Here is a 12,273-nt window from a genome sequence, read left to right as displayed (position 1 = left end):
TAAGACCCCCAATATGGCCAAATTTAAAAATTGTACTATATGCATGTGTGATACATCATTGGAAAGCTTAAAATCTCAATTTTCTTGGGGAAAAAATTTTGAACAGGAGGGCATTTAAAAACAAAAACAAAAAAAGCAGCAAAATCCTAACTGGATGTGACAGCATGAGAAAGCATAATTAAAGACGCCATGATTTTAACGAGATCGCGTACTTACACTTACTTATTTCGATCCAAAAACTCCATGTAGCATGTATCACCGAGTGTGAAGACACAGCTGTGAATGGCCACAGCTGGACTTTTTGGGGATTTTATGGGTGAAACATGGTAATATAACATGGGTCGCAATGCAGCAATCACAGACATCAAGGAGTGGTCGAGATTTTCTTTTCCATATATTTACCCTTTTAATTTTTTTTTTTTTTTTTTCAAATTTTCTTTGTTTGGATTGATTATTTATCATCTAAAATATCGGGGAAAATGCAACAGTCACAAAAAATATATAATTAAGCGATGGTTATGGTTATGAGACACCATTTTTTTTCATTGTGACATAATTTGTTTAAAAGTTTAAAATATGCGAGTGAGTAATTTTTTAAAGTATTTTTTTAAACTAAATATTAGACATCAATTAAAGATTCTAAGCTAAAATGACAGACATTTCGAATAATAAATATAATTACTTACCATCTTTATATGGCTGGATTGAAACAAAAGCGGTTGCGCGACATCTGTAAACTGGGGTCTCCAGAGTAAAACGGACAAATTAAAAATAGTTCGGGGGTTTAATGCGCCATGAAAGGGGTTCAATCCCGTTACTAGCATGGTGTACCTAATAAAGTAGCTGGTGAGTGTATGTGTGTGTTTGATGAAATTCTAAGGAGCATCAACTTCACAACCTTGTGCGTTTTCTTTTTTTTAACACCGGTGGGCGCTACTACTCTACACAATAATGTCATGTGTCACTGCTGGTCTAATCCAAATATTAGTATTATTAAACAGATTATGTGCACTACATTGCTCCATATTTTGACTAAAAACAATCCTGGAGGGGGAAAAAAAGGATAGACACACTCATTACAAAATAAAGTTATACAATATTTACCTCTTCGGAGTTGATTAAAAAATGTACACTCGCAATGCAAAATCTGGGACTGTCTAGTTGAACACATCGTTTTAGTAGGCTTATTAAAAGACTTAAAGAAAATACAACATGATTGGTCACAAATTACTGCACTTGTTCCATATCATTATGGGCACTGTACAGTGTGTAAGCAATGCAAAAACCCAATCGATGCATTAGTGTAACACAAAGGTAATGGCCTATCAATAATATGGACTACTAAACGATGGATCTGGGTGTTACCATGGCAATGTGAATGATACTATATTCCTCACTGCCCAGTAAGGCAACCTTATGAACTGAAATGTGTTATTTTCTGAGGGCTGAAAATGCATACATTTACAGTCTGTGTAAATGCAATGGAGGCACTTAAGGGAGGCATTTGTCTTGCTGACGACACACTGGGGCATTACGTATATTAGTGGGAGTGATATATAAGAAAATACGTATGTGTTGCTTTTTGTGACTGACATTTTTCATCCAATGATTGCCAAAGGCAATTTGGTGGCCCTGTGTATTGATCTGACGTAGGCATTCCACTGAATGACTAAATTAGGAACATTAGGAATAACAGTCCTGTGATGCAATATGACACACGATGAACAGTAAAATGTACCATAGTAACAATAAAACAAAGCCAGACATAAAGTGGGACTGTAATGAACAGTCTAAATGTTCTGTTGTGCAATTCTACATTGTTTGCATTCCTAGTTTGTTTATTACAAGGGATGATCACTGCAGCCACAGTCTGGTGGAAACCTGTATCCTCTAATCCCTAAAATTAGCAGCTTTGTTGATCCCTTATTGCATTGTTAAACATATATTCAATACTTTGTTTTTTTTTAAGTAATTTATAAAAACAAAAATATGAAAGCTATGTATGGACTGACAAATAGTATTATTTTGTGAGCCAATCCACCGAAACTAGACACATGGCTAAAATGTGAAATATAAAACTGTTGACTCTTCTTGTGTTTTTGAGAGTTCCAAATAGGGGTGTGACAAAATATCAATATAGTGATTTATCGTGATACTTTGTATCCCAAAAGCCTATCGAAATGCTCCTGCCAAAAATCGAGATATCGTTTTAAAAAGGTGTCAATGTTTAAAAAAAATAAAACAAAATAAAAAGGAACCAACAAGTTGCTACCAAAATCTTCCACCATAATAGTGTCTCAGTTAACTCTAAGGCTGCATTGATGATGCTCGACGCCCAATCCATTTAGACTGGGAACATTCATTCAAAACCAGAGCATTCAGTCATTCTGTCCGATTTTCAGGGCATTTACAGGTGACTTGCTGTTCATTTTAGGGTATTTACAGGTCATTTCCTGTTGAGTTTGAGTCTCTGCCCATTCATTTGGGTGATTCCCAGGTCACTTCCTGTTCTGTAATGCAAAATAAACAGGAAGTGACCCATAAAATATCCCCAACTCAACAGGAAGTAACTGAAAATCAACAGGTAAATGACATTAAATGGCCCAAAATTATCTCATTGCCTAGCACTGGCTGCCACAGACAGCCATAGAGGGAGGGATGGCAGCAAATGAACGAATGTTCATTCGCTGCCACCCTCCCAGTTCAAATTGATTGAACGTCTACTTGTGATAAACTCATTCCAATTCACAACAGAAGCTTGTTTTTTCTGTTTATTAGTTGTTTGTAGAATATCCTAGAATGATTTCCTGACCAATATATCTATAATCGTTGTATCGCCATATCATCAGATCATTGCTATTGTGAGCTTTGTATCGCAAATCGTATCGTATCGTCTGATACCAAGAGGTTCTCACTCCTAGTTCCAAAATTTCCCCCCAAAAAAGTAGTCAATTTTATCTTTCATTTCTAGGGAAATTCAGTATCATAAAATGTGAGCAAATGGCAAAAGAAGATACAGTGGTACCTCAACGTACGAACACATCGACTTACGATCCTTTCGACATCCGACGTAAAATTTGACTTGTCTTTTGTGTGAACATATGATGTCATGCTCAAAATAGGACGATTTACGACAGCTTCGCAATTTCATCCTTTTTCTGCAACACAGTAGCATGGCGAACTTTCTTGAGAGAAATCAATATGGGTCCCAAGAAGGTTAGTGCACGTGGTGAAAAAAGGAAAAAGGTGACACTTACCATTGAAATTTAGAAAGGAATTGATAGAAAAATAAAAGTGTGATGTGCGCATCAGTGAACTGGCTCGAGAATACGGATGGTATGGCTACGATCTCGACGGTCTTCAAGCAGATGGAAACCATCAAAATAGTCAAAACCAAAACCTCTCCAAACGTCGTAGTGCTATTTCGGAGTAGATGAAACGCCTTTTGTTAATATGGATTAAGGACAAAGAGACCTCCACCCGCAGTCTCCTCCAACCTCCGTTTTAGGGGTGTGACAAAATATCGAAATGGTGATATATCATGGTACTTTGTATCCCTAAAGGTTATCGATATGCTCCTGCCAAGAATCGAGATATCGTTTTAAAAAAGGTGTCAATGTCCAAAAGAAAAATGAACGAACAAGTTGCTACCAAAATCTTCCACCATAATAGTTTCTCGGTTAACTCTTAGGCTGCATTGACGGCGCATGTCGCCCAATCCATTTAGACTGGGAATGTTTGTTCATTCGAAACCAGAGCATTCAGTCATTCTGTCCGATTTCCAGGGCATTTACAGGTCACTCACTGTTCATTTTAGGGCATTTACAGGTCATTTTCTGTTGAGTTTGGGTCACTGCCTATTCATTTGGGTGATTCCCAGGTCACTTCCTATTCTGTAACGCAAAATAAACAGGAAGTGACCCATAAAACATCCCCAAATCAACAGGAAGTAACTGAAAATCAACAGGTTCTGGAACGAATCAAATTCGTATGTAGAGGTACCACTGTATTTTACAAACTAATATTTTCAATTTTTCAAAAGACTTTCATTATTTTGATAAATTGTTTAAACTGAAAATTGATGCACTTAGCAATACATTTTCAAATGGGCAACTTTGGGGTACTTGTTATTTATTTATTTATTTTAATTTTTAAACAGTTTTAATAGTGCTTATGATGAATCTGCTCATGAAAGCACGCTCAAATAAGATGTAAGGATGAGAGTTTCTGAGTCAAAGTTTACCCATACATCATAAATACACACTGCAACTATAGGACCTCATGTCATTTTGATAGGGCTGGAACAGTTGACATTTGTACTGTAGGTACAAATCTTTTACTGATTGTACATGTTGAATATTTTTTGACACTGCAGTTTCCTCGGTTCAGGATAGTTACAACATACTGTATTTGATGGTGGGAATAATTAATCTTTTTTTTATTAATTTTTTTTTTTTTTTTTTTACAATATTAATGCAAAGAGCTCAGCTCACTTTAACCACACTTTCCCCAAGCAATAAGCAAGCTGGGTGGATTAAGAGCCAGCCAGCGCACTCTATTTCATTTCAATTATTTCAAGACATGATTCATCAACTGCTAATTCCACAGTCAACAGAATGCTTAAGTGAACTGGCTAAGTATTCCACATGCCTAACTCTTACTACATTCAAAGTATTTAAGAACGAATTAACCTTGTTGATCAATGTCCAGTCAAGTTTATTAACTTTTGAGCTGCCATTGATGATGGCAGAAGTCCAATGTTGTGGCTCTTTTTATCCTACTGCTGTCCAAACCATTTAAAGCTGTCGTTCGCTTCCCACATCAAACGGATTGGACGTCTATGACGATCAATAAGTTCATATAAGGCTGAATTACCCCAAAAAAACTCTCAAAGGGAGTCACAGACAAACAATCTACATTAAAACATTAAATAAATAACAGTACATGTGTGCCATTCTATTTAAGAAATAAAAATCAAGATAGCAGTGCAATTCCCCATTATACTCCAGCAGAATGACTCATGAAAACATGAAAGCCTCTTTGAAGTAGGACACACGTCTCAAGCAAATTGAAGGGAAACATCTTGCGCTTACAAGATTAAAGTTCGGTGACCTTCATGTCCCGACGATGCCCGGTGGACAGTTCAGGTTGTCTGGAGGGTTGCCGGGGCAGCATCAAAAAGTTGCTCAATGAATCCATTCAAGGCTTTCAATTTGCAGTGGAGAAGGATGCATCTTCAAATAATATCCCGCTATCATTTGAAAAAGGTCACTCTGGACGCTACAGAGAAGTCCGTCCGGCTTTCTTCTCATGCCGAAGTTGGCCTGCGGCATGCTTGCCACAGAATAAAAATTGATTAGAGCCAACTTAATGTCCTCCGCGAAAAGTCAGTGAATGCAGGGATAGAGAGATGAATGAAGACAGGAATATCCTCCTAGAGGGAAGAGAGACAAAAATACAATTTTTCATTATAAACCAAAATGCGATTTTGAAGAAATGAACTTCATCTTACCTCAGTCCAGTCCTAACCTGGATCATAAAATTTAATATAATGTTCCTTTTTCTGCCTACATTGAACTGTGTTTGTCTTAAATAATTCAATAAACTCAGAAGTCCCTGACAAAAGGAGTACATTACAACAATGCAGTGAGCGAATTTGGATTACATTAGAATGGAACCTTTTACATTAGCTATGTCAATCATCTTGAAACAAATAGCCTTCAAAGCAATCTTCTTTCTCTCATGGGTTGACTGGTAAAGTGCTAATAACAGCAAACCAGGGGTGAAAGTGGTTAGAATCTCTTGCTGGAACTCCCCCGACCTGAAGGTCGACACGGAGCCAGAAATTTTATTATTTATTTTTCATTCAAAATTGTATTTTTTCAATGATTTGCAAAATAATACAAAAACAGCAATAACCCCAACCTCCAGCTCCTAATTTTTATTGTCCCTCATTTCCTCACATACTAAATGCCAAATCGCAATTTTAACTACTTAAGAACATAGGATATATATTAAAATTGAAGTTAATGTAAGCATTTACTTTTTTTTTTTTTTTTTTAATAATATATAAGTAGCATACATTCAGAAAAATAAGTACAAATGACTTACCCGTATTGGCCCGAATATAAGACGGTGTTTTTTGCATTGAAATAAGACTGAAAAAGTGGGAGTCGTCTTATGTTCATGGTCTAGACATTATACCCATTCACAACACTAGATGGCGCCAGATATCAATTAAGTGAATGCTGAACTTCAGGAGTAATGTTCTTTCATGATAGATCTCAGCTACTCTTAAGCTTAACCAGTTTGCATTATTTTATTGCAATGTTTTTCCTTATTCAGATTTGTTTCAAGACTACAGTCACTTTGATGATTAATGCCGTTATCGCAATTTTGTTGTTTTATCACAATAGACTGGTTTATTTACAATTCAAAAACCAGAAGCCATTCATTTATGAATGTGATTGCACTTTAGTTTACATATTTAAATGTTCAGATATTAAGATTTGATTGAGGCGAAATAACATTCTTTTTCTCTCAAATATGTTGTTATACTCATTTGTTTCAGATGTACTGTAATTATTTTCTGTATAAAATTAATTTGGTGTTCAAAAAGTCTTTTTTCAAGCTTGAGTCTTGAAAAAATCAGGGCCGTCTTATATTTGAGCCAATACGGTATATTATGCAGAGTGAAATGGAATATATTTTGAAGATCGCGCAAACACTGACTTTTTTTAATCATAAGGAAATGAACAAGTAGACTAACATAAATGAACAAATATAAGTCCAAAATGCACATTGACAGCTGAGATGTTCTGAACCTCCCCATCAGAGCAAATAAAACTAAATATGATAAATAAGCTTCCTCAACTCTTTCGTTGCTCTTAAAGATATGATCCATTTAATGTTGCATTGCCCTTTTTTGTCGCACCAAGTCAACAAGCTTTTTTTTTTTTTTTGCTGTCCCAGAAAACATGAACATTTGAACCAATCAGAGCTAACCATCTCAGCTGATCACATGTCAGTATGTCAGCCAATTGAATGGATAAATGACTCCAGGCGTTTTGCTTTGCTGGGTGCATTCGCACATTGACGTGACTCATCATCGTCAGACTCGGATAACTCGGGTAAACCCCCATGCCGTCCGTGGAATAAAATCAATAATTTAATATCGGAGGAAACGGATTACGCTACACAAGCACTTTATTATGCTTGTTTTTAACACCTGTGTATGTAAAGCTGATGTTGGTAGATTGCTTTCTTCTTGGAGCTGAAGTCCATGTGTGGCAGCTTAGCATTCTTTTTTTTTTTTTTTTTACATAGCGTTTTGACAGTTGCTGTCATATTTTCGGGATCAAAGCACCTTGTACCGGAACAGCATTCCGGCCCTGAATCTTATATCGGAACTGCGTTCTGGCCCTGAATCTTATACCGGAACTGCGTTCCTGACCGTTCTGGCCCACTTTCACCCCTGCAGCAAACTAAAGCTAATTAAAATACACAGTGGACATAACATAACACCCCCGTGTTTAAATGTCAGCTTTTTGTGACGTAAAGGACTAAATTAAAAAATGCATTGGGCTGACAGTAACCTTTAAAAAAAAAAAAAAAAAAAAAGGTGATTCCCCAGAAGCACAACCATGTGCTCATGTTACATTCTCTTGATCTACCTCAATTCCATTCGAAAATGAATGAGTCCTTTCATATTCTCTGCAATGATCTCCCATCCTTGCCGTGCATTACACTGTAGAGCCCTTAACAAACAATATATGAAAGATAAAGCCAAAGATCCCAGTACTTCTGCTGATGGAAAAGCTGGGTATTGATTGTATTGACGGTATTATATTTGCACAAACAAGTCACTAATACATTGCTATTTGCAACATATTACTGTGACTACTTTGACAGGACGCCATCAGCACTCCAGCCTCGTCTGCGGGGCGTAACCAACATACTAAGTCAACAGCTCAGTAATAGATGCTTCTGTCATTCTCAATGGCTTGCTGGTGATTAGGTCCGACACTTATGCAGAACAGACTGCAGTAATAGGGAGGTAATATAGGCAAATTCTAAAAAGACAACACAAAATCGCAACACCACTATATGTTGCTGTCATACAAAGATGTTCATTTTTACTGAATTCAGTTATTGATGTTTAAACCTCCACATGGCAAAGGACGATTTATGGTCATTTAAAAAAATCTTAACCTATTAAAGACTTGATGTTCACATATGTGGACACTTTGGGTCATACAATTTATGTACCAATTGTTAAAGTGCAATGTCTAAATACTCTACGTTGACGCCAGGTCTATATTATTACTACCGTTATAACTTTTATTTAAAATAATTATTCATTATTGTATTCTTTGTTGTGTTTTCATATGGCGGCTGTGGCGCAGTTGAGAGCTTGAGTTGTCCTCGGACCACAGGGTCAAGCGGTTCAGCTATGACTGCCAGCTATCGAAGTGCCCTTGGGCAAGGTACTGAACCCTAATTTGCCGCCAATGGGTTGGCAGTGCCTTGCATGGCAGCAGCACCATTGGTGTGTGAATGTGTCCGTGGAGTCCTTCTATGGACACTATTCTTGGCCAAAGTTTTACATATGTGTGCACAGAGATATTGGACTGTGCCAGAGATTTCTGTAAGTCTTTAGCAGAATTCTAGGGATCTTTTTTTTACCTCTCTGAGTATTCTGCGCTGAACTCTTGGCGCCTAACCCTAACCCTTTGGTGGACAGCCACTCCTTTGGAGAGAAGCAACAGTGCCAAACTCTCTCCATTTGTAGACAACTTCTCTGACTGTTGGTTGATGAACATTCAGACTTTTAGAGATGGTTTTGTATCCTCTCCTAGCTTTATACAAATCAACAATCTTCAGACTGCTCCTTGGACCGAGCCATGATGCACATCAGACAATGCTTCTCATCAAGACAATTCTTACCAGGTGTGTGTTTTATAGTGGGCAGCGCAGCTTTAAACCACTCATCAGTGATTGGGCCCACACATGACTTAAATTTTTTAGTAAAAATTCATTTCAATTGCTCTTTAAGTCTCCTTAGGCAGAAGTTTCACTTACCTACCCCCCCCCCCCCCCCCCTTCTGTCATTGTGTGCATTCTATCCTCATTAAAACATGAAAACCTGTAAGTATCTGGGTGGTTTTCGTTAAAGCAGAAACTGATTTTACATCTGTGTGATTTTGACAAAGATCAGATCACATTTGATGGTGATTTTATGCAGAAATACGAGAAATTCCAGTAGGTTCAGATACTTTTTCATACCACTGTAAATGATTTTTTTTTTTTTTTTATTACTCTGGTTGTGGCCTCCAACACCACTTTTTAAAGTTGCTAGTTTGCATGCTATTGGCAACTATACTAGAGGTCCAATTCATTTTAACTTGGGGGACTGGCTGTGAATGCTCACGTATCAATTGACGGCTAGTGGATCGTAGGTCTAGCGGTGTCATTGGTAGCCAATGAGTTGAATGCAGGTTAACTATTAGGTACATATTAGATGTATGATGTCCTTGTATATTCATTGCCTGTGTTGTTGCAGACAAGAGTGAATAAATCAATGTGAACAAAATACCATTCCTCAAACCTTGCTACTTTTAACATTGATGAGGGGTATATAAAATCTAGTCTGGAAGTGCTAAATTGGATAGTGCCGCCTATTATTAGAGTGACAAGATTGGGGACCTGTGTTATACTCCAGACTTGAATGCGAATACGATAAATACACATTTTCAAATAGGTTTAAAAGTAAAGCCCTACATGCAGGCACTCAATTAATTCATGTATCAAATCAGCATCCCTCCTTCTAAAGGCATTAATCCATTCCATCCCTCTCAAAGACCATTATTTTACAGAAGAAAATATAAAAAACTAGCCTGAAATTGCACAAAAACATGAGTTTGCCAAGAAACTCGAATTGGTTGAATAAAACATAGCGTGGCTTTGTGAGGGTCGGAAAGAACCTGGAATTTGGTAAATTTTGGCTTCTCTAGCTGCTGAGTGCTTTCACTTTGTGTTAGGCTAAAGCTTTCAATAAACGATTGAAAGTGCACTCGCGGATGTGGTATTACTTTATTTTTCACTTCACTTGAGTGGTGCTTTATCAAAGCTTGCTCAAGTCTAAAATTGGCTTGCAACACCAAAAACAAACAGGAAAAAATGGGGGATGGGATGGGAGGTGCAATTTATTTGAACTGGGAGGTTTGGCAGCAAAAGATGGCCATCAGTAGCAGCAGTTAATGTTTTTAGCCCTTTTTAAAGTAAGGGTTATTTTAGGTCATTTAAAAAAAGAATTAACCCCATAAAGACCTGGTGTGCATGGTGTGGTGTGGTATGTGGACATTACCGTATTTTTCGGACAATAAGTCGCAGTGTTTTTTTTTTCATAGTTTGGCTAGGGGTGCGACTTACACTCTGGAGCGACTTATGTGTGAAATTATTTACACATTATTATATCATTTCACATGTTATTTTTGTGTTTTGGAGTGACACTAATGGTTTGGTAAACGTGTTAGCTTTTTCTTTATGCTACAGTTATCGGAATAATTCTTAATACCTATGTTACGTTAACATAGCGGCCACATTCGCATTTCGTTGTTCATGCATCATGTACATTATCATACTGTACACTTATTCAGCATGTTGTTCTCTATTGTATTTTTATTTTAAATTGCCTTTCAAGATGACATATCTGTTCTATGTGTTCGATTTCATCAAGTAAATTTCACCCAATAATGCGACTTATAAATGTTTTTTCCTCTTCTTTGGGCATTTTATGGCTGGTGCGACTTATACTCAGGTGCAACTCATAGTCCAAAAAAACTACAATGCATTTTTGATCATGTAGGCCTGTATAATAACATTATTATATTACATGATTACATTATTAATAATATTTACCATGCAAATGTGGCCTACAGTGGTATGAAAAAGTATCTGAACCTTTTGGAATTTCTCAAAATTTCTGCATAAAATTACCATCAAATGTGATCTCACTTTGTCAAAATCACACAGATTAAAAAACAGTGTCTGCTTTAAGTAAAATCACCCAAGCATTCATAGGTTTTCATATTTGAATGAGGATAGTATGCTAACAATGACAGAAGGGGGAAAATAAGTAAGTGAACCATCACATTGAATATTTTATGCCCCCTTTTGACAGCAATAACTTCAACCAGACGCTTCCTGTGGCTGCAGATCAATCTGGCCTCAGGACTAATCTTGGCCCATTCCTCTCTGCAAAACTGCTATAGTCCAGTAATTCCTAGGATGTTTGGCATGAATCGCTGTCTTAGATCATGCCACAGCATCTCAATGGGGTTCAAGTCTGGACTTTGACTTGGCCATTCCAGAATATGTATTTTGTTCTTCTGAAAACATTCTGAAGTTGATTTACTTCTGTGTTTTGGATCATTGTCTTGTTGCAGCATCCATCCTCTTTTTAGCTTTAACTGTCTGGCAGACGGCCTCATGTTTCCCTGCAAAACATCCTGACAAATTTTTGAATTCATTCTTCCCTTAATGTTTGCAAGTTATCCAGGCCCTGATGTAGCAAAACAGCCCCAAATCATTATGCTCCCTCCACCATGCTTCACGGTGGGGATGAGGTGTTGATGTTGGTGAGCTATTCCATTTTTCCTCTACACATGACGTTGTGTGTTACTCCCAAATAATTCAACTTTGGTTTCATCAGTCCACAAAATATTTTGCCGAAACTTCTTTGGAGTGTTGAAGTGCCTTTTTGCGAACATTTAATGAGCAACAATGTTTTGTTAGACAGCAGTGGCTAGCTCCATGGAGTCCTCCCATGAACACCATTCTTGGCCCTAGTTTTACATATAGTCAATGTGTGCACAGAGATACTGGACTGTGCCAGACTGCCAGTGCTTTCTGTAAGTCTTTAGCAGACACTTTAGGGTGCTTTTTTACCTCTCCGAGTATTCTTCGCTGAACTCTTGGCATTATCTTTGGTGGACGGCCACTCCTTGGGAGAGAAGCAACAGTGCCAAACTCTCTCCATTTGTAGACAACTTTTCTGACTCTCTATTGATGAACATCCAGACTTTTAGAGATTGTTTTGTATCCTTTCCTAGCTTTATACGAATCAAAAATCCTTGATCGCAGGTCTTCAGACAGCTCTTTTGAACGAGCCATGATGCACATCAGATAATGGTTCTCATCACTTACTTATTTTTCCCCCCTCCGTCATTGTTTGCATGTTATTCTTATTAAAATATGAAAACGTATAAATGT

The sequence above is a fragment of the Corythoichthys intestinalis genome, chromosome 10 (assembly GCF_030265065.1).
Source record: "Corythoichthys intestinalis isolate RoL2023-P3 chromosome 10, ASM3026506v1, whole genome shotgun sequence".
NCBI classification, from domain to species: domain Eukaryota; kingdom Metazoa; phylum Chordata; class Actinopteri; order Syngnathiformes; family Syngnathidae; genus Corythoichthys; species Corythoichthys intestinalis.
This window is presented reverse-complemented; position numbering follows the sequence as displayed.